Source organism: Gymnoscopelus microlampas (genome assembly GCF_963454915.1).
Source record: "Gymnoscopelus microlampas genome assembly, chromosome: 3".
Classification (NCBI taxonomy): domain Eukaryota; kingdom Metazoa; phylum Chordata; class Actinopteri; order Myctophiformes; family Myctophidae; genus Gymnoscopelus; species Gymnoscopelus microlampas.
Genome location: NC_139940.1, coordinates 566,777 through 589,545, shown reverse-complemented (window position 1 = coordinate 589,545; position 22,769 = coordinate 566,777). Strand labels below are relative to the sequence as shown.

Here is a 22,769-nt window from a genome sequence, read left to right as displayed (position 1 = left end):
AGGAAGGCCTCATTTTTTAGGGCGGCGAAGTCTTCTGTGGGGTTTCGACGGGCATATATTCTTAAGGCTTGACCCAGAGGGCCTTCAGACAGTCCTACAAGTAACTGCTCTCGCAGAATGGCATCGGAGGGAGCGGTGTCTGGGTCGAGCCGCCGCAGCCCGCAGAACAACTCTCTAAGCCTCAAAATATAAGCCTGCACACTTTCGCCTGCGCGTTGCGCACAGCCATAGAACAAGGCACGAGCTTGGGAAGCAGAAACAGATGTTTTATACAACGTGTCTAAACATTTAAAGACTTTGGCCACTGTATTGCGATCTTCCTTGTCAATTACACTAATTTGTCGCTTAGCTTCCTCAGTAAGGGTCTGTACTACAAAAGCAACTTTTTTCTCCTCTGTTAAATCCTGAGTGCCCAATAATCCTTTAATCTGTTCTCTCCATTCCCTGTATTTCTCCTCACCTTCTATGCCCGAAAACTTAGGTAGCCACGGTGCCCCTGGATACACTGGCATCATCATCATTACTTTCTTGATTCAACCAAACAAAACAAAACAAAAAGCAGCAAAACAGCAAAATTTCAATACAGTTTCTCTTAGGGATTTTGTGTTGTTCTCTACCCAGTCCTGCCGCGCTACGCCAAATATGTGACGGTGGCCAGGTTGTCACATGTAACTTGCCACTTCTTTTTAGAATGCTGACACTCTTTACTTTGTCTCAATAATAAATAAGTAACAATACACATTAAACTCACAACAATAAAATATCAGTTGCACGGTAAAGTGCGGGGTGCGTAATTATTGTGAGAATAATACTGTTTGTTAGGTACTGCAAGACTACGCCACCTTTTTATTTAAGAGGTAGGGTCCTCTGTAACACTCTTTCTTAGGCTATTCACAGGTTCGAGTTTACCCAGGTAAGTACAATACTTTTAAATGAGAACAACACTTCAACACATATCCCTTGGAGAAAGCTGGACGGAAACAGGTTTGTATAAAAAGGTAATCTATTTTATTAAGTTAATACAGTGGCGTCTATAAGCCATAAAATATTGAAAAGCATAAACAAAATATAACACTAATTCTAAAACCTCAACCTCCTAATGCGCCCACTAACTAACTAAAATACAGGAATACAGACAATCACCAAACACTAAAAACAGACAGGGCTTGTGCAAACTATAGCAAATAAATAATGAATTTAGCGTTAAAGTGCCAACTATTACTGAAGCAGTAAAGTGCCAAGTGCCAATTCAATTGCTATATGTCATATACTCATCACGGTTCAATGCAAAAGGTGGGAATGTCCTTATATGGGGTTTAACTGGAGCGGGGGTTTAGGCCAGGAATCACTGTCTCTTCTTGTCTTCGTGCGTATTGCCTGCAATCATAGAAACTAGAACCAGTTCATCTGTTCAGGTATATTTCACATATGAGGTTTAGGACCGTGGGTTTATAAAGGTAACGTTGCATAGAAGGACACTTACTCGCCCGCCAGACTGTACGTCTGGCTTTGAGGGTGTGAAGCGCGCAACGTTATCGCCACTGGACCTCTCCTCCGTTCCTTGGTTCGTCTGTCTGTCCTCCCCGTCTCTGCTGCTACTGCGCCGTCTGCTCACCGTCCGCTGCTGGTGGCTTGGTACGTGCCGCGATCACTGTATTCCCCACCTCTGCTCCGTGGTATGTCTGCTCCTCCTGTGCACAACCGTCCCTTCTGGCTGTCACTTCCACACTGCCCTGTATGCCTGTCTCTCTGCTGTCCAAGTGGCTCGCGCTCACTTTTGAATAAGGTGGGCCACACCCTACTCCGCCCTCATTCGCTCTGCCACCAGCGTGACCTGGGGACATTGGCCGTCCGCTGTCACAAGGCCAATGTCACACAGCCTATAGGGGAGTCCAATGTCAAGTGGCTCGGGGACCGGGGGGAAATACATTGTCAACCATAAAACATGCAGTGCAGAAATATAGTTAAGAGAATGATGTTTTTAAGTGCGTAATACAGGTTTTTCATCATCAATAAAAAATGTTACAATTTGGTTTCACCCCCCTGCTTTGACCCTGTCACATACTCCTAACAGGTTTTTGGGGGAACATTTTTTTTTTGACACAATGGTGTCACTACCGAAACGAAAAAAACAATTACTAAGTCCAGAGCTCCATGAATGTTAGGGACCAAAAAAAAAGTCACTACCAATCAACTTTAAATTGCCTGAAACGTACTCCTAACAGGTTTTTGGGGGACCAATTTTTTTTTTTGGCCTCCACACTTAGTGATTTTTTCGGATTTAACTTTGTTTCGGTAGTGACACAATGGTGTCACTACCGAAACGAAAAAAACAATTACTAAGTCCAGAGCTCCATGAATGTTAGGGACCAAAAAAAAAGTCACTACCAATCAACTTTAAATTGCCTGAAACGTACTCCTAACAGGTTTTGGGGGGAAAACATTTTTTTTTGACACAATGGTGTCACTACCGCCACTACTTTCAGCTCATTTGCATTACAACATACCATTTGTTTATCGCAAATGAAATTGTAATCTCATAAAACTTTTAGTAACCAGGTTAAAGTTAAAAAGATGCCATTACTTGGGTGAGGTCTTTACTTAAATTTGTCAAATCTGTCCCAGCAGAGTGATTGAGGTCGCCCACATGCTGCCTCAGTGCCTGCAGTTCTGGAACTGAAACATTTCACAAATCATTAGCAGATCAAGGGTATTGAGCTCATACCATACCTATGACATGGACTGTCAGGTGCTGTCGCTCCACCCTGAGTTTGAAGTGCTGTCCGTCAAGTGTAGGCCACCTGGTTGTGCCTGAGCTCATAGGAGGGCAGGTGGGAGGCTATCAGCACCTGGGGGAGTGTAAAATAATTTGGGCATCAATTATTTTCAGTTGGTCACACTGCAAAAAAAACAAGGTTTCCGGCTATGAAAACCGATGAATATGAGATGTAAACTCAGAGAATTTACAAGAATTTACAAGAGTTTTCCACTCGGAAAACTCAAAGTTTTGTAGGTCGGTAAACTCCTGTATGGTACCAAATTAAGTATGCGTGACCCCCTGCTGGGGTTGCTGCCAGAAAATCACACCTTCAGCCCTGACCTAGATTTCCACAATTTGGTAGGGGGGAGATCCCCCCTCCCTATCTCGAGTAATGCTACTGAGCATGTGCAATAAGCCACGTATGATTGGCTGTGACGTAGGTGGGCATCCCGCCCTCATTTTGGGGGTCACATTGTGTGGGGGGGGGGGGGGGGCTCACAAGGTGACCCCCCCTCCTAGGGATCTTGGGGGGGGGGTGCCCCCCCCCCTTATTTTATTTATTTATATTTATATTTATATATATATATATATATATATATATATATATATATATATATTTATTTATATATTTATTTATATGTTATGTATGCATTTATTTAGTTATATACACACACACACACACACACACACACACACACACACACACACACACACACACATATACATACATGATTCTGAAAACAAATAGGCAACAATCTCAGTCAGGTAAATTGTGTTTATTGATAAAAAAAAAAACATATGAATATATATATATTTTCTTAAAGCGAACATTTGTTACTCAAATCTACAAATATCTTCTAAAACAGTAAAAAAAAAATCCCCCGGGGTCTTTGAGGGGGTTCCAGGGGGTCCCCAGCTAAATGATGGATAGGAACCAAATGGACCCTTATGGGTCTGTAACTCTGAGAGTGTACAAATGGAACCAAATCTGCTCCAAAATCGTGGAAAATGTGTGCAAATCTTTGAATATATATATTTTCTTAAAGCGAACATTTGTTACTCAAATCTTTGTTTCTGGGGATTCTACAAATATCTTCTAAAACAGTAAAAACAAAAAATCCACAGGGGTCCTTGAGGGGGTTCCAGGGGGTCCCCAGCTAAATGATGGATAGGAACCAAATGGACCCTTATGGGTCTGTAACTCTGAGAGTGTACAAATGGAACCAAATGGACCCTTACGGGTCTGTAACTCTGAGAGTGTACAAATGGAACCAAATATGCTCCAAAATCGTGGAAAATTTGTGCAAATCTTTGAATATATATATTTTCTTAAAGCGAACATTTGTTACTCAAATCTTTGTTTCTGGGGATTCTACAAATATCTTCTAAAACAGTAAAAAAAAAAATCCCCATCTCCAAATGTTTTTTTCCAGGGACCCCCAGAAGTTGTACAAAACTCCCACAAAGGGGACAATAATAACAAAAAGAAATTGTAGTTCTGTCTCTCAGGCAGTGTCTCGCTGAACGGCCTCTCTTGTCTTTGGAGTCCCTCCACCAAACTGGACAACTTAGTTACTGTGTAAGAGAGCTAAAAATGAGCTGTTCTGTGCCAGTGTGTCTCGCCGCACGCGGTGGTGATGAAGGGAACGCGGGTCTCTTCGGTTGTCTTTCCTCTCCTGAAGCACCTGGCATAAAGCAGAAAGCTCCTCATCTAATTATTAAATTATGTATTACATTACCATTATTACAGGAACACAGAATGTAAAACAAAAAAACATCTTACAAACAGTTCCATATAACTTACCCTCAATCTTCTCTGTCGGCTCTTCATTGAGGCATTCATCTTTTTCTTCTGGTCAGCATTCTCTGGTTGGTCCAGGCGATGGCTTCTTCTCAGAGACTCAAAGAGAGTCCTGCAAGCCGCTGAAATACAAGGAAAACACAATTAGGATCTATTTAGTTGTTTATCTACACAAACAACACAATTCCACATCTACACTGCTCTAAAAGAGAACCTACATGTGACTGCAATGTTTAACTGGCCCCAGTAAAAGTCTAAAAAGCAGTATATGTTAGTTGACTTGATTCCAGAGAAGCCAGTTTCAGAGTGCAGACTGCAGACTGTAGACACCTCCACCCCACCCCCGACCTGTTCAAAGCCTCCATCAAAACCTAGCATTTAAGCTTTTGAACTGTATGTGAAAGGCTAACACAATTACCTACTTAGATAAAATAAAACAAATCAATAAATATGTTGTAGCACATGTAAAAGTTTCAGCTAATAGCTTAGCTAGCATACTATAATAATTCAACCAAGACAAGCAGGAAGAATACCCAAACTGAGCAGCATAAAACAGCATGAAAATAAAGTTTAGCTTGTGTTTAGCTTGATGTAAACAAGCCATAGGCTTTTTGGGGCCTCTTAGCAGACCTTGTATTGAACTGTAGGTTACTTGCTCTTTTTTTTTTTAGCAAACTGCTAATAAAGTATTCAATCAAAATCAAACAAAGGAATACACAATAATCTATAACTTAAAGAGATCTGTACAGCATGTAAATCCACTTACTTTCTTAGTTTTCACTCCTCTCTGCTTGGCTCCTTTTCTGATTTGAATTTGGTGAACAAAGGGACTCAATGGGGTCCTGGAAGGGCCCAAATAAGGACCTTTAGCTGTCCTGAGAAATGCCTGACCAAATAAACAATAAATAAATAACAATAAAATACTAACTGAATACTAAATACAATGGGCTTGCCTGTCTTAAGGTAAATGTGCAATAATGCATAAAAGCAAACATCACCAGCCTTTATCAACATAACCTGTGCTGCTGTAAATGAACACCCGTCTCTCTCTCTCTCTCTCTCTCTCTCTCTCTCTCTCTCTCTCTCTCTCTCTCTCTCTCTCTCTCTCTCTCTGTCTCACACACACACACACACACACACACACACACACACACACACACACACACACACACACACACACACACACACACACACACACACACACACACACACACACACACATACACACACACACACACACACACACACACACACACACACACACATACCATCCCCCTTCACACCTCAAGCAAGCTCGCTTGCTTAGGCTACTCCCCTGTCTGTCTTTGAGTGTCTTCCCACAGGTCCTGCAGGCTGGGCATTGGGTTTTCTGAAAAACTTGTGTCCAAAACAGTTACTTTTCAGGATTCCATTTAAAAAAGCATTTGATGCTTTTGTTGTGACGCTGTAGTATGAAGAAGTAGGGCGTTTATCTAATAAAAAACATAAGTTTGAATATGGAGATAAGAGGTTTCTTTTCGACAACAGCGATATAGCAGCAACTAATTTCAGTTTAGTCTTTGGTTTGCACACATCCACTCACTTACTGATTCTACAGACTAACACACTCCATGCCATCCTTTGTTATATTTAAGTTAAATATATGATATTATTGTATACACTTTTAAACCAGCCGTGTGTCTTCCTCCTTTTTGTTATGGCCTACGAGCCAGGTCGTAACAGTGTACAGTAGGTAAGATACCCGCAGCAGCACATAAAGCAGACATGTCCAAAGTCTGGCCCAGGGCCCAAGCGTGACACACAGGCAAAGGTGGACACACACACGCACGCACACACACACACACACACACACACACACACACACACACACACACACACACACACACACACACACACACACACACACACACCATTAAGTCAGTCACCTATTCGGTGAACAGATATGGGAAATATTCTTATTCACTTAGATTATATATAAAAAAAAGATTAACAAATGAAGCCCTTTTTTAAGCCCTTAACAAAAACATTGAAAAGTATAGTTTTGTTTTCCATTTTTGCTTTGGTAATGGGGAGAGGGAGAGAGAGACCCCCTCTTTAAACAAAGAGTGAATTTGGATGTCAAAGGAAATGGCCAGTCTCCTGCTGGGTCTTTGTCTGGCAGAGGAACGGTAAATCACTGATTTCCAAAGTATATAGACGTATTTCACAGTAAACATTTTCAACTGTAAATTTCCAATTACGTACAAAAACACCAGCAAACTGCAGGTTTACTGAGCAACTGTAAATGCCCAAAAATGCCCATTAATGCCTCTTTTCGTGCAGTGTCATGAATTAATATAGCTGCTGCAGGATGCATTAAACCTTAATGCATCCTGCTAAGTCACCCCTTAATGATTAAGTGGTGACTTAACGGTTTCACATGGGGCATCTTTGTATGTGTGCTGTAGCCACATACCATTTTCATTCAGCTGAATGGCGTTGGTCGTCTTGCTGAGCTGGGTGAGCTCGGTCAGGATGGTCATCGACGAGGGTGGGATCTCGCCCACACAGCTGGTCCTAGACACGCAAGAGGACAACGTACACAGTCAAATCCCCAGTGTTCATTCAATTTGTACACCAACTTGTGACCAGGAGATTATTTTTGGGAACTTGGGCGTGGGAGAATATGTAGTTGAGCTCGTTGGCCATGTCAGCTTTTTTTTCTTCACGAAGTGCAAATACACACTTGAACAACACTCAACAGGTCTTCAAGTTGCCCCTTGGTCAGTCGCCTAAGTAGCCTAAGCTTCAAAATGATGATATGTGAAGGGTGGAGGATGACGGGCAGAAAAAGCGCTAGTATATCCTAGGATATACTCACTTCTGAACTGCACAATGCTCCGAGTGTACTCCTAACAGGTTTTTGGGGGGACGATTTTTTCCACACTTAGTGATTTTTTCGGATTTAACTTTCGTTTCGGTAGGGACAAACCTTCGTTTCGGTAGTGACCCAATGGTGAAAAAAGAACATGTACTAAGTCCAGAGCTCGATGAATGTTAGGGACCAAAAAAAATGTCACTACAAAGTACTACCAATCAACTCTAAATTGCCTGAAACGTACTCCTAACAGGTTTTTGGGGGACCAATTTTTTTTTTTGGCCTCCACACTTAGTGATTTTTTCGGATTTAACTTCGTTTCGGTAGTGACACAATGGTGTCACTACCGAAACGAAAAAAAATTACTAAGTCCAGAGCTCGATGAATGTTAGGGACCAAAAAAAAAGTCACTACCAATCAACTTTAAATTGCCTGAAACGTACTCCTAACAGGTTTTTGGGGGAACAATTTTTTTTTTGACACAATGGTGTCACTACCGAAACGAAAAAAAATTACTAAGTCCAGAGCTCGATGAATGTTATAGGACCAAAAAAAAAGTCACTACCAATCAACTTTAAATTGCCTGAAACGTACTCCTAACAGGTTTTTGGGGGAACACATTTTTTTTTGACACAATGGTGTCACTACCGAAACGAAAAAAAATGACTAAGTCCAGAGCTCGATGAATGTTATAGGACCAAAAAAAAAGTCACTACCAATCAACTTTAAATTGTCTGAAACGTACTCCTAACAGGTTTTTGGGGGAACATTTTTTTTTTTGACACAACGGTGTCACTACCGAAACGAAAAAAAAATTACTAAGTCCAGAGCTCGATGAGTGTTAGGGACCAAAACAAAAGTCACTACCAATCAACTTTAAATTGCCTGAAACGTACTCCTAACAGGTTTTTGGGGGAAGATTTTTTTTTTTGGATTTAACTTTCGTTTCGGTAGGGACAAACTTTCGTTTCGGTAGTGACCCAATGGTGAAAAAAGAAAATGTACTAAGTCCAGAGCTCCATGAATGTTAGGGACCAAAAAAAAAGTCACTACCAATCAACTTTAAATTGCCTGAAACGTACTCCTAACAGGTTTTTGGGGGACCAATTTTTTTTTTTGGCCTCCACACTTAGTGATTTTTTCGGATTTAACTTTGTTTCGGTAGTGACACAATGGTGTCACTACCGAAACGAAAAAAACAATTACTAAGTCCAGAGCTCCATGAATGTTAGGGACCAAAAAAAAAGTCACTACCAATCAACTTTAAATTGCCTGAAACGTACTCCTAACAGGTTTTGGGGGGAAAACATTTTTTTTTGACACAATGGTGTCACTACCGCCACTACTTTCAGCTCATTTGCATTACAACATACCATTTGTTTATCGCAAATGAAATTGTAATCTCATAAAACTTTTAGTAACCAGGTTAAAGTTAAAAAGATGCCATTACTTGGGTGAGGTCTTTACTTAAATTTGTCAAATCTGTCCCAGCAGAGTGATTGAGGTCGCCCACATGCTGCCTCAGTGCCTGCAGTTCTGGAACTGAAACATTTCACAAATCATTAGCAGATCAAGGGTATTGAGCTCATACCATACCTATGACATGGACTGTCAGGTGCTGTCGCTCCACCCTGAGTTTGAAGTGCTGTCCGTCAAGTGTAGGCCACCTGGTTGTGCCTGAGCTCATAGGAGGGCAGGTGGGAGGCTATCAGCACCTGGGGGAGTGTAAAATAATTTGGGCATCAATTATTTTCAGTTGGTCACACTGCAAAAAAAACAAGGTTTCCGGCTATGAAAACCGATGAATATGAGATGTAAACTCAGAGAATTTACAAGAATTTACAAGAGTTTTCCACTCGGAAAACTCAAAGTTGTGTAGGTCGGTAAACTCCTGTATGGTACCAAATTAAGTATGCGTGACCCCCTGCTGGGGTTGCTGCCAGAAAATCACACCTTCAGCCCTGACCTAGATTTCCACAATTTGGTAGGGGGGAGATCCCCCCTCCCTATCTCGAGTAATGCTACTGAGCATGTGCAATAAGCCACGTATGATTGGCTGTGACGTAGGTGGGCATCCCGCCCTCATTTTGGGGGTCACATTGTGTGGGGGGGGGGGGGGGGCTCACAAGGTGACCCCCCCTCCTAGGGATCTTGGGGGGGGGGTGCCCCCCCCCCTTATTTTATTTATTTATATTTATATTTATATATATATATATATATATATATATATATATATATATATATATATATATATATTTATTTATATATTTATTTATATGTTATGTATGCATTTATTTAGTTATATACACACACACACACACACACACACACACACACACACACACACACACACACATATACATACATGATTCTGAAAACAAATAGGCAACAATCTCAGTCAGGTAAATTGTGTTTATTGATAAAAAAAAAAACATATGAATATATATATATTTTCTTAAAGCGAACATTTGTTACTCAAATCTACAAATATCTTCTAAAACAGTAAAAAAAAAATCCCCCGGGGTCTTTGAGGGGGTTCCAGGGGGTCCCCAGCTAAATGATGGATAGGAACCAAATGGACCCTTATGGGTCTGTAACTCTGAGAGTGTACAAATGGAACCAAATCTGCTCCAAAATCGTGGAAAATGTGTGCAAATCTTTGAATATATATATTTTCTTAAAGCGAACATTTGTTACTCAAATCTTTGTTTCTGGGGATTCTACAAATATCTTCTAAAACAGTAAAAACAAAAAATCCCCAGGGGTCCTTGAGGGGGTTCCAGGGGGTCCCCAGCTAAATGATGGATAGGAACCAAATGGACCCTTATGGGTCTGTAACTCTGAGAGTGTACAAATGGAACCAAATGGACCCTTACGGGTCTGTAACTCTGAGAGTGTACAAATGGAACCAAATATGCTCCAAAATCGTGGAAAATTTGTGCAAATCTTTGAATATATATATTTTCTTAAAGCGAACATTTGTTACTCAAATCTTTGTTTCTGGGGATTCTACAAATATCTTCTAAAACAGTAAAAAAAAAAATCCCCATCTCCAAATGTTTTTTTCCAGGGACCCCCAGAAGTTGTACAAAACTCCCACAAAGGGGACAATAATAACAAAAAGAAATTGTAGTTCTGTCTCTCAGGCAGTGTCTCGCTGAACGGCCTCTCTTGTCTTTGGAGTCCCTCCACCAAACTGGACAACTTAGTTACTGTGTAAGAGAGCTAAAAATGAGCTGTTCTGTGCCAGTGTGTCTCGCCGCACGCGGTGGTGATGAAGGGAACGCGGGTCTCTTCGGTTGTCTTTCCTCTCCTGAAGCACCTGGCATAAAGCAGAAAGCTCCTCATCTAATTATTAAATTATGTATTACATTACCATTATTACAGGAACACAGAATGTAAAACAAAAAAACATCTTACAAACAGTTCCATATAACTTACCCTCAATCTTCTCTGTCGGCTCTTCATTGAGGCATTCATCTTTTTCTTCTGGTCAGCATTCTGTGGTTGGTCCAGGCGATGGCTTCTTCTCAGAGACTCAAAGAGAGTCCTGCAAGCCGCTGAAATACAAGGAAAACACAATTAGGATCTATTTAGTTGTTTATCTACACAAACAACACAATTCCACATCTACACTGCTCTAAAAGAGAACCTACATGTGACTGCAATGTTTAACTGGCCCCAGTAAAAGTCTAAAAAGCAGTATATGTTAGTTGACTTGATTCCAGAGAAGCCAGTTTCAGAGTGCAGACTGCAGACTGTAGACACCTCCACCCCACCCCCGACCTGTTCAAAGCCTCCATCAAAACCTAGCATTTAAGCTTTTGAACTGTATGTGAAAGGCTAACACAATTACCTACTTAGATAAAATAAAACAAATCAATAAATATGTTGTAGCACATGTAAAAGTTTCAGCTAATAGCTTAGCTAGCATACTATAATAATTCAACCAAGACAAGCAGGAAGAATACCCAAACTGAGCAGCATAAAACAGCATGAAAATAAAGTTTAGCTTGTGTTTAGCTTGATGTAAACAAGCCATAGGCTTTTTGGGGCCTCTTAGCAGACCTTGTATTGAACTGTAGGTTACTTGCTCTTTTTTTTTTTAGCAAACTGCTAATAAAGTATTCAATCAAAATCAAACAAAGGAATACACAATAATCTATAACTTAAAGAGATCTGTACAGCATGTAAATCCACTTACTTTCTTAGTTTTCACTCCTCTCTGCTTGGCTCCTTTTCTGATTTGAATTTGGTGAACAAAGGGACTCAATGGGGTCCTGGAAGGGCCCAAATAAGGACCTTTAGCTGTCCTGAGAAATGCCTGACCAAATAAACAATAAATAAATAACAATAAAATACTAACTGAATACTAAATACAATGGGCTTGCCTGTCTTAAGGTAAATGTGCAATAATGCATAAAAGCAAACATCACCAGCCTTTATCAACATAACCTGTGCTGCTGTAAATGAACACCCGTCTCTCTCTCTCTCTCTCTCTCTCTCTCTCTCTCTCTCTCTCTCTGTCTCACACACACACACACACACACACACACACACACACACACACACACACACACACACACACACACACACACACACACACACACACACACACACACACACACACATACACACACACACACACACACACACACACACACACACACACACACACACACACACACACATACCATCCCCCTTCACACCTCAAGCAAGCTCGCTTGCTTAGGCTACTCCCCTGTCTGTCTTTGAGTGTCTTCCCACAGGTCCTGCAGGCTGGGCATTGGGTTTTCTGAAAAACTTGTGTCCAAAACAGTTACTTTTCAGGATTCCATTTAAAAAAGCATTTGATGCTTTTGTTGTGACGCTGTAGTATGAAGAAGTAGGGCGTTTATCTAATAAAAAACATAAGTTTGAATATGGAGATAAGAGGTTTCTTTTCGACAACAGCGATATAGCAGCAACTAATTTCAGTTTAGTCTTTGGTTTGCACACATCCACTCACTTACTGATTCTACAGACTAACACACTCCATGCCATCCTTTGTTATATTTAAGTTAAATATATGATATTATTGTATACACTTTTAAACCAGCCGTGTGTCTTCCTCCTTTTTGTTATGGCCTACGAGCCAGGTCGTAACAGTGTACAGTAGGTAAGATACCCGCAGCAGCACATAAAGCAGACATGTCCAAAGTCTGGCCCAGGGCCCAAGCGTGACACACAGGCAAAGGTGGACACACACACGCACGCACACACACACACACACACACACACACACACACACACACACACACACACACACACACACACACACACACACACACACACACACACACACACACACACCATTAAGTCAGTCACCTATTCGGTGAACAGATATGGGAAATATTCTTATTCACTTAGATTATATATAAAAAAAAGATTAACAAATGAAGCCCTTTTTTAAGCCCTTAACAAAAACATTGAAAAGTATAGTTTTGTTTTCCATTTTTGCTTTGGTAATGGGGAGAGGGAGAGAGAGACCCCCTCTTTAAACAAAGAGTGAATTTGGATGTCAAAGGAAATGGCCAGTCTCCTGCTGGGTCTTTGTCTGGCAGAGGAACGGTAAATCACTGATTTCCAAAGTATATAGACGTATTTCACAGTAAACATTTTCAACTGTAAATTTCCAATTACGTACAAAAACACCAGCAAACTGCAGGTTTACTGAGCAACTGTAAATGCCCAAAAATGCCCATTAATGCCTCTTTTCGTGCAGTGTCATGAATTAATATAGCTGCTGCAGGATGCATTAAACCTTAATGCATCCTGCTAAGTCACCCCTTAATGATTAAGTGGTGACTTAACGGTTTCACATGGGGCATCTTTGTATGTGTGCTGTAGCCACATACCATTTTCATTCAGCTGAATGGCGTTGGTCGTCTTGCTGAGCTGGGTGAGCTCGGTCAGGATGGTCATCGACGAGGGTGGGATCTCGCCCACACAGCTGGTCCTAGACACGCAAGAGGACAACGTACACAGTCAAATCCCCAGTGTTCATTCAATTTGTACACCAACTTGTGACCAGGAGATTATTTTTGGGAACTTGGGCGTGGGAGAATATGTAGTTGAGCTCGTTGGCCATGTCAGCTTTTTTTTCTTCACGAAGTGCAAATACACACTTGAACAACACTCAACAGGTCTTCAAGTTGCCCCTTGGTCAGTCGCCTAAGTAGCCTAAGCTTCAAAATGATGATATGTGAAGGGTGGAGGATGACGGGCAGAAAAAGCGCTAGTATATCCTAGGATATACTCACTTCTGAACTGCACAATGCTCCGAGTGTACTCCTAACAGGTTTTTGGGGGGACGATTTTTTCCACACTTAGTGATTTTTTCGGATTTAACTTTCGTTTCGGTAGGGACAAACCTTCGTTTCGGTAGTGACCCAATGGTGAAAAAAGAACATGTACTAAGTCCAGAGCTCGATGAATGTTAGGGACCAAAAAAAATGTCACTACAAAGTACTACCAATCAACTCTAAATTGCCTGAAACGTACTCCTAACAGGTTTTTGGGGGACCAATTTTTTTTTTTGGCCTCCACACTTAGTGATTTTTTCGGATTTAACTTCGTTTCGGTAGTGACACAATGGTGTCACTACCGAAACGAAAAAAAATTACTAAGTCCAGAGCTCGATGAATGTTAGGGACCAAAAAAAAAGTCACTACCAATCAACTTTAAATTGCCTGAAACGTACTCCTAACAGGTTTTTGGGGGAACAATTTTTTTTTTGACACAATGGTGTCACTACCGAAACGAAAAAAAATTACTAAGTCCAGAGCTCGATGAATGTTATAGGACCAAAAAAAAAGTCACTACCAATCAACTTTAAATTGCCTGAAACGTACTCCTAACAGGTTTTTGGGGGAACACATTTTTTTTTGACACAATGGTGTCACTACCGAAACGAAAAAAAATGACTAAGTCCAGAGCTCGATGAATGTTATAGGACCAAAAAAAAAGTCACTACCAATCAACTTTAAATTGTCTGAAACGTACTCCTAACAGGTTTTTGGGGGAACATTTTTTTTTTTGACACAACGGTGTCACTACCGAAACGAAAAAAAAATTACTAAGTCCAGAGCTCGATGAGTGTTAGGGACCAAAACAAAAGTCACTACCAATCAACTTTAAATTGCCTGAAACGTACTCCTAACAGGTTTTTGGGGGAAGATTTTTTTTTTTGGATTTAACTTTCGTTTCGGTAGGGACAAACTTTCGTTTCGGTAGTGACCCAATGGTGAAAAAAGAAAATGTACTAAGTCCAGAGCTCGATGAATGTTAGGGACCAAAAAAAATGTCACTACAAAGTAGGCTACTACCAATCAACTCTAAATTGCCTGAAACGTACTCCTATCAGGTTTTTGGGGGGACGATTTTGGCCTCCACACTTGGTGATTTTTTCGGATTTAACTTTCGTTTCGGTAGGGACAAACTTTCGTTTCGGTAGTGACCCAATGGTGAAAAAAGAAAATGTACTAAGTCCAGAGCTCGATGAATGTTAGGGACCAAAAAAAAAGTCACTACCAATCAACTTTAAATTTGCCTGAAACGTACTCCTAACAGGTTTTTGGGGGAACATTTTTTTTTTTGACACAATGGTGTCACTACCGAAACGAAAAAAAAATTACTAAGTCCAGAGCTCGATGAATGTTAGGGACCAAAAAAAAAGTCACTACCAATCAACTTTAAATTGCCTGAAACGTACTCCTAACAGGTTTTTGGGGGAACATTTTTTTTTTTGACACAATGGTGTCACTACCGAAACGAAAAAATGGATATTCCTCCTCAGCGTCGCAACGTGGAGACAGGAGCCAGGAGCCTTACAGCCTCCAGCTGGACAGAAAGACAGTCAAGAAAAGATTATCACCACCACTGGATTTTATTTGATAATAATAAGGTAACTATTTGGTCTAATCATTCTTTAGAGTTTTTTTTATGTGGCAGCGATGAAGTCTTACAGGGGACAAGCCTGGGTTGAGATTCAGGAATTCTCTGACAGACACAAGGGCTGAGAATGGCCCAAAGTTGTTCTGCAGCCAGTAAGCACTGCTGTTGGACACACAGCCTCAGTCTGGAGGGGACAGATCAGAACAAAGTATTAAGGCATTCAAACAGAAAAATGGCTGCAAATACCAGTCAAAACATTTTCCAGTGAAGATATCCCATTCTAATTGAGAATAGAATGGGAATATATTTATTTAGCAAATACATTTGAAAACGAGAGCCAAACTGCTATTGAGATATTGCAGTTAGTCAGTACCTGGCAGTGGTCGGGAGAGGAAAGCGAGGATTAGTTCCTTCAGGCCCAAATGCTGCTGCTGTGAGGTCATGTTGTCAAACTGATGGCTAAACTCCAAACTTCAAACTGGTGAATCAAACACAGAATGAGAAATACTTATTTCTTAGCTTATTGGTGAAGCTAGAGAAAAGGCAACGGAGTCATCAAAATCAAAATCATCCCCCAGGAAGAATGAAGGTGCACAGAAAAGTCTATGGAAATCCAGCCAGTAGTTTTCAAGACATCTTCTTTGGGACCAAAGTGACAGATGGACGTATAGACCAAACAACCAACATACAGTAGCCATCCTTAGAGCCCTGCTGCTAGTGGGGCTAAAATGCATGCAGGTCAATACTTACACTTGCTGGTATGAGTTACAGCTGAGATTCCTGCTGCTAAGGCAGCGTAGAAACCATGCAGATGACAGGAACCCTCTCAAACGTCCAGAGAACCACGTCCTGACTCCTGATAACATCACTGTCCCTCAACTGTTTATCAGTCAGAATTGCCACTCTCATCTCTCCAATCACATCCAGAACCACAGACGCTGATGGACCAGTCATGGTCATGGACTAGGGGAAGGATTACATGGGTCAATATTTAATATTATTAAATTTGCATTAATATTACGTGAGGATATTTAGTGTATGGAATAGTAGATAAAGATTCTGGCTCTATAATAGAGATATTCTTTCAAATCTTGATAGACAGCGAATTTTTTTATTAGCATTTTTTTTCATTAGCAAATCTTTTTAAGATTATTAAAAACATGAGCTTTAAATTTAAATAATTTCAGAATTCAGATGTGTTACTTTTAATTCGTTTTAGAGATTGTTCATTCTGTCTTCACCATAAAAGTTGTTTTCAGTGTCTGGTTAGAGCTACTTTTTGTACCGTGTTGGTAAGAAGATCCAGAGCTGCATCCAACACCCCAGAGGTCTTAGAGAGGAACAGCTTCCAGACTGGTCTGGAACCAGTGGAGCTGGGGGACTGGTTACACTTCATCACTGATGCCAGATCCTGTGCTGTCAACATGGACACCTGGGTGGAGATAATGGACAAAGCAGAACAGAAAAAAACAGGAAACCTTTAATGAAGTCAAAATTGGAAAATAATAACTGTTGCGTTCAATGTGAGAGACTTAAGTGGCTTACTGAAGCACACGCGTATTCTTCAATGCCAAAGTCACAAAAGCGTCCATTCATCTGTCCGTTGTTGAGGAGGAGCTGTAGTGCAGTGCTTTGGTAGCCGAAAAGGAAAACATATCAAATGTTTCTTGATTTGCAAAACGAAAAGTTTGTTCATTAAATATATTTGAGATATTGTAGTTATTGCCTCAGAACACTCACCTGTTAATTCCAACACAAATGTCTGTTTCTGTGAAAACATTAATTCATTCATTCATTATGAAAATAAATCACAATAAAATTCATAACAATGAATCAAAACTACTATACACTTGAATGACAAATAGAGTTTGTGATTTTAAACCAAATGTGCATAGTTACAGTTTATATTACTATCATTACTTCACAGTTTTTACCTTTCCAGAGAACATAACAAGGTGGGACACAAACTCAGCCAATCCTCTCTCCTTTGGAGATTCGGTCAGATAGTCAAACACTGCGTGGATGACAACGTCATTCTCAGGAAGAAGAGGCAACACCACAAGTTCTGCACTCTGCTTTGGAGACAGGAGCCTTACAGCCTCCAGCTAGATGGAAAGAAAGTCAAGAAAAACTTGATCACCACCACTGGACTTTATTTTATATTTAAAAAGTAATTATCTCTTGGAGTTAATAATTCATCATTGTTATGTAATGTAACAACTTTAAAGTCTTACAGGGGAGAAGCCTGGGTTTAGATTCAGGAATTCACTGACAGACACAAGACCTGAGAATGCACCAAAGTTGTTCTCCAACCAGTAAACACTGCTGTTGGACACACGGCCTCGGTCTGAAGGGGACAGATCAGAATGAAACATTAAGGCATTGAAAGGTGTCTGGAAATACAGTCAATATATTTTCCTGTAAAAAATATAACATTTTAATAGATTGTAAAAATAGATAGATAGATTGCAGTTAGTCAGTACCTGACTGTGGTCGGGACAGGAAAGGGATTATTAGTTCCGTCAGGACCACTTGCTGCTGATGTGAGGTCATGTTGTCGAACTGATGGCTAAACTCCTGCAATCTGTGGATCAAATCAAAGCACAGACAGTTGTGTATGAACTTGGGGTCCTTGACATGGAAATGTTTGAGAACCACTGCAATATACAGTATGTGTTTGTACGCATGTACATGTGAATGAATGCTTGCTTACCCAAAAATGGCTCTGTATTCTGGAAGCTGGTAGTGCTGATAGCTGTAGTGCGGCTGAGTCCAGAGAAGGCTTTTTCTGCGATGTTAAAGAGCACTTTCTTCTTCTCCAGCGTACAGCTGGACACTACCAGCAAACTGGAATTACTGGAAACACCAGGAGACACACAGCACACATCTCAAAAGAGTGCTACCACATTTTCAACCACAAATGTAATTTATTCAGTCTCTAAAATTCAGTCCCTTACATATCTTATTTACCTTTTGGCTAATATGTCATGGAATCACACACATCACTCTTTTATAATTTGTTGTACAATGTTGCTTGTAGAAATGTATGCTAATTTTACTACTTTCTTTTTTATTTGTGAAAATGCGTGAATTATTATTATTAGGACTTTTATTTCTATAAAATAATAATTGATTCTTATTTTTGCCAGCCCAAAATACGGATGCCAGGGTTAATTAGGTTAAAAATAGTTTTGGGTGGGGCGCCCGTTGGCCTAGCGGTCCAGGCGCATACCATATAAAGGCTCTAATACAGTCTGACAGAGTGTCGCGAGTTTGAATCCCAGTCCCGACAACCTTTGCTGCATGTCATTCCCCATCTCTCTCTCCCTGTTTCCTGTCTCGCTCTACTATACACTGTCAATAAAGCCCAAAATACTCCCAATTTATTTGTTATAATAATAGTTTTTTGGATTAATGTCGATGTTCAAGTGTGTGCAAGTAGTGAAGAAATACTAAAGTAAACATGATTTACGATACTACTGGCTCCCTCCCCAACACCCCTCACCTGAGGGTGTCCTCTGAGATGGTCTGTAGGACACTGGTATCCAGGGAACACAGGTTGGGTCCCTTGACACAACTGAGCTCTGCACTGTCAAGACTGTTGCCCGCCTTAGTCAGATACTTGGAAATGATGGCCTTGGCCTTGATGGTGACAAAAAATGTGTTAGTGCCATATACATGTACTGCACACATTTACGAACACACATGCAAAAACGTGTAAATATAATCACAACACATTATGTTTTCTCACTTTTACACTGATTACACTGCCTGCCAGCCAGCCAGACAGACAGAAAGACAGACAAACAGACAGACGCTCTACCTCCTGAGCCACTGCCGCCCCCATGTATATTTGTCAATAACACCATCAATCAATCAAAGATCATTTGTATACTTACCAGAGCTGAATCCCACTCCCCATCTGAAGAGTCCATTAAAGAACACAGTGTGTCAATCTGTGTGATGTTCCACATGGTGATGTCATCAGTAGTGGCGTTGCGTGACGCAGGCCCCAACTCCTGGACTTTCTCTTCTGGGATGAACGACTCACTGACATAGGCCTGACGTTGTGGATAGAGACATATTAGTGGATAGAGACATATTAGACGGGACACCAGATCAGAAATGCAACTGGAATCACTTTATTTGCGATACCTGTTCATTCATGCAATACATTTACAAGACTTTTATCTTGGTGGTAATGTGGTCAGACAATATTAAATATTATGGTGAAAGGACAACAGCCTCACATGCAAGAATACAATGCAAAATACATTGGAAAAAGACTTTCCAAATGTCTTCATGAAGTTATCATTTAATTGGATGAAATACGCCAGGCGCACAAGAAAATACCAATTGTTGACCACGGGGTTGTTGGGGGGCAATATTTATATATAATATTTTTTTTTTTACATTCATGGTGTAGCCCCTTTAAAATGTAAGCCATTTAACATCATCACAACACACTCACATGACTTGGTAGACATCACAGGGTGGCTTAACCTAAGAAATAAAATAAAAGTCCATGCATTATAATAATAATAATTATTATTATAATTACTATTATATTTTGCTGTACGTTTTTTAAGCTGTCATAAGACGCTCTACAGATGAGGTTACCTCTCTAGCGAGCAGAACCAGGTGGTGCAGGAACTCAGGAAAGTCTCCTTGAGACTGTGTCAGATGGTCAAACACTGCATGGATGATGACGTCTTTCTCTGGAGGAGTAGGCACCAGCAGCATCTCTGCAGTCTGCTTCGGAGTCAGGAGGTGTAGAACCTCCATCTGGACACGTTTAAGACAAGAGAGAGACAGACAGGACATAATAGGAGAGGGCAGGATATGAGATTTAACCACTGAAGCCCTATTTTATACGTAATCGAATTATAATGTCACACTCGCAAATCAGCTATTACGTTTTTGAAAATCTTGCAATCCTGTGATGACATGCCCAAAATATACGCCAGGTTGAAAGGTTATTAAGTTACTGAAATTGTAGTGTCAAGTACAAACAATCAAATCAATGTTTTCAGTAAAAATGTTCAGATTATCCACACTCACTCCAGAGAAGTCACGGTTGAGGTCATAGAAGTCTGTGATGGGGGCGAACATGGAGAAGAATCCAAAGTTCTCCTCCAGCCATTCTGCACTATGGCTGGATGAGGAGACACACTGAGGATCTGAAGATAAATACACAAGTCAGTGTAGGCTATAATAGTATAGTATTAGAATAGAGTAATGTTTTACTCAAAAATGTACTCTGAAAGCAACAGAAATTCCTGTACATCTGCAGACAAATGGTCCTCTGAGCTTGTCTCTAGCTATGGCTACTTGGTTCACTTACCGGACGTGTTGTGATGTAGCAAGAAGGAATGGATGAAGTGTTCGTACATCACTGGGCTGTGGTTGTGATCAGGATCCATGAGACGCATATGATGACTCAGATCTTTTACTCTGGACCCAGCAATGCAAAGAAATGTATCATTATTCCGGGACTATTTTGTGTATTTCGACTATAAGTGTTTTCCAAACGTAGGGTCTTACTCTTGACCCATTTTTGGGTCACAGACCAGGTTTTATGAATTAAAGTAAGGTAAAGTAAATATCCTGCTTGTTTTTTGTTTTTTCAAAAATAAACAAAGTCCCACAATCCTTTTTTTTTTAAATCAACAGATTTTCAGAAATGAAAGAAAAGGAAAAGGAATACAAATGATTTTCAGAAGATTTTAAGAAATACATTTTTTAAATATGCATACTTTATAATTCATAATGATTTTTCTTAAAAATGTAGGTCCCAGGAAGTCACCAAATGTATCTTTCAGGTCTCAAGCTGAAAATGTTTGGGAAACAGTTATGTTCTAGAGAAGATAGCATTCCCTTTATAAACGGGACAACTCACAGGGCTTGGTAAACAGGACAGGTGAAGTTCTTAAAGCTGAGGCAGTCGAGGAGGCTTATGGGAACTGTAGGCAGCAGAGGCAGCAGTTTGATCTGGAACCACATCCTGATGAAGTCTGGGTCCTCCAGGTTCTCCTGGGTCAGGGATGGAGACTCCACCTGAGCAAACACTTCTCTGAAGTGGGACGCAAGCTCACTGAAGTTCTAAAACGAGGGGGGAAAAAGTAGAGTTGTACATGCACAGTGCATGAAACGGGCCACATTTTCCACTGCGTTGGTAAGCTGGTAGAAGAGATGGGGAGAAGGATAATGGATGTACAGGCATGACTTTCCTATCCGACGACATCTAGAATATAATCTGGAATCCTTTGTGTAATACATTTAAATTAAAGAATTTCAGAAACAATTAATAAAGCCTTCTCACGCCACATGATCTTTCTTCAAGGGTGATGCTGCAAGTGTCCTGGACCTCAGTGGTGTCATTGCCCATGTCCAAATAGCTGTTCAAATAGCAAGCACAATAATCAGCATCATATTCATAGATAATGGACAGTGGACAAAACAAGGGACTTACAAAGGACATAACCTGCAATATTTCTGGATGGCCACCAGAGGGTGGCCACAGGCTGACCTTTGTTATCACTCCAAAATCAGGACATTGTTGACCTTTGTCTTGTTAGGTTCACTATCACAAAGTGACAAATTCCTTGTGTCGGTTTGTATTTAAGTTCCCTTTAATAATTTGTACTTTGTTCAGCCACCTACCCTGTGTTCACATCTTAGTAAAGGGCTTGTGTTTGTCTTTCCTTTTGTAATCTTTGTGTCCTGCCTTGCTTGGGTCACTTGTTTAAGGTTACAATCAACAATTCCAGTTATTACTCACTCAATATTTGCTATCTCGCATGTAATATTCAAAGAAACGTTTTGAGTTAATCCATAAATAAACGTTGCCCTTTTGTTGATTTCCATTATTTTGTGTTGTGTTCGGTTGAATGTGAAAGGAAACAGAAGTCCACTAACACCACCGGCACTCTTAATTAAACTAGCTCGGCTCATCCAGGAAAATCTGGGACTTTGGTCAAGACCAGCCTGCACAACATAATTGGAAAGACATGGACGCTGGACTGTACATGCATCTACTCACTGTATGAAAGAATATGAATTGTACTTACAACACTTGGTGGAAGGCATACTTGATTTGGTCAGGGAGTTGCCCATGGGGTAAGAATCTCTGTAATAGTGGCGTTACAACATGGTTGAACCAATCCTCCACATTTGTCACATCTCTTCCATTGGTTGGGCTATGGACGTATTATGTGGCGTGTACATGCCAGCCAGCTCAGCTAGGGTCCAGTTCAGCAGGGTCTGGGTCAGAGTCATGCTTCCGATCTCGGATACATTTCTCTGGAGAGCAACAGATAGATAGGAATGTCAGGGTCATGTCAGGTTAGCAGATGTAATATGCATAATCATAATAAACTTGTCATATAAAAACAAGTAATTGGCTTCTCATATAT

At 40.5% G+C, this 22,769-nt stretch overlaps 1 long non-coding RNA gene across 1 annotated transcript; it reads right to left on the bottom strand.

Moving 5' to 3' along the window:
* Positions 1-21,493: 21,493 nt before the first annotated feature.
* On the bottom strand, positions 21,494-22,537 carry LOC311041485. Its single transcript, XR_014600418.1, has 3 exons — positions 22,425-22,537; positions 21,677-21,752; positions 21,494-21,534 (listed from the first exon to the last, which is right to left on the bottom strand). It is a non-coding gene; the product is annotated as an uncharacterized lncRNA (long non-coding RNA).
* Positions 22,538-22,769: the final 232 nt, after the last annotated feature.